Source organism: Bison bison, unplaced genomic scaffold (assembly GCF_000754665.1).
Source record: "Bison bison bison isolate TAMUID 2011002044 unplaced genomic scaffold, Bison_UMD1.0 scf7180017864068, whole genome shotgun sequence".
NCBI classification, from domain to species: domain Eukaryota; kingdom Metazoa; phylum Chordata; class Mammalia; order Artiodactyla; family Bovidae; genus Bison; species Bison bison.
Window position 1 is genome coordinate 2,340,588 of NW_011494640.1, and position 1,032 is coordinate 2,341,619.

A 1,032-nucleotide genomic window follows, 5' to 3' on the forward strand; every position below is an offset into this window, starting at 1 on the left:
GTTTTGGGTCAAGATCGGCCGGTGGCTGAGGGCTCGAATTGTAAACCGGGTAGAGAGGAGGCAGGGAGCGAGCCAGCCTGGAGCTCGAACGTCTGTATCCCTGAGCGCAGGGCTAGGACCGCCCCCCTTTATGAAACCTGCCGCGTAGCAGCAGCCTGGGGTCTCTTCGGGCTAATTGAGCAAGCGCAGTCCGTGGAGCTCTGGGCGGGGTTTGGAGGAAATTTCGGAGATGTCTTCGATGCAACCTTTGGGGGAGGCGCTCTCAGGAGATTGGGGAGACAGACACATTTAGTTAGCTCAATTTTTGGCGACCCAGATCAAAACTACATAAACTGGATGTGGTCGGGAGAAATCCGGAGACACTCTGGAGGAGAAAGACTATGTGTGTGTGTGTAGTCTAGGGTTGAAAAATTGTGTGTGTGTGTTTGTGTATGTGTGTGTCTGGAGGAGGAAGATTTTGTGTGTGTGGTTAACTTTCCAAATGAGGCCTCCGTTGTTCTTACCGCCTCATCTGCTACCTGCCTGCATCTGCGCCCTCATACTTTGGCCTAGATCCCGTCCTCTCTTTAATTTTTAAAAAATTTTACTGGAGTATAGTGGATTTATAATCTTGTGTTAGTTTCTGCTGTACAGCAAAGTGAATAAGTTATACATTTGTGTTCAGTTGCTCAGTCGTGTGACCCCATGGAATGTAGCCTGCCAGGGTGTTCTGTCCATGGAATTTTCCAGGCAAGAATGGGCTGGGATCCAACCCACATCTCTTGGGTCTCCTGCACTGGCAGGTAGATTCTTTACCATTATGCCACCTGGAAGACTCCATGTATATACATATATATCCACTCTTTTTTGGATTATTTTCCTGTATGGGTCATTTCAGGAAAATTCCATGGATGGAGGAGCCTAGTGGGCTGCAGTCTATGAGGTCGCTAACAGTCGGAGACGACTGAGTGACTTCACTTTCACTTTTCACTTTAATGCATTGGAGAAGGAAATGGCAACCCACTCCAGTGTTCTTGCCTGGAGAATCCCAGG

General features: G+C 48.6%; 1 protein-coding gene across 1 annotated transcript in view; it reads right to left on the bottom strand.

Annotated features, from left to right (window-relative positions):
- The window catches only part of BSDC1 (BSD domain containing 1), a 23,046-nt gene that overhangs the window by 21,842 nt on the left and 172 nt on the right, over positions 1-1,032 (bottom strand). The window lies entirely within an intron of this gene.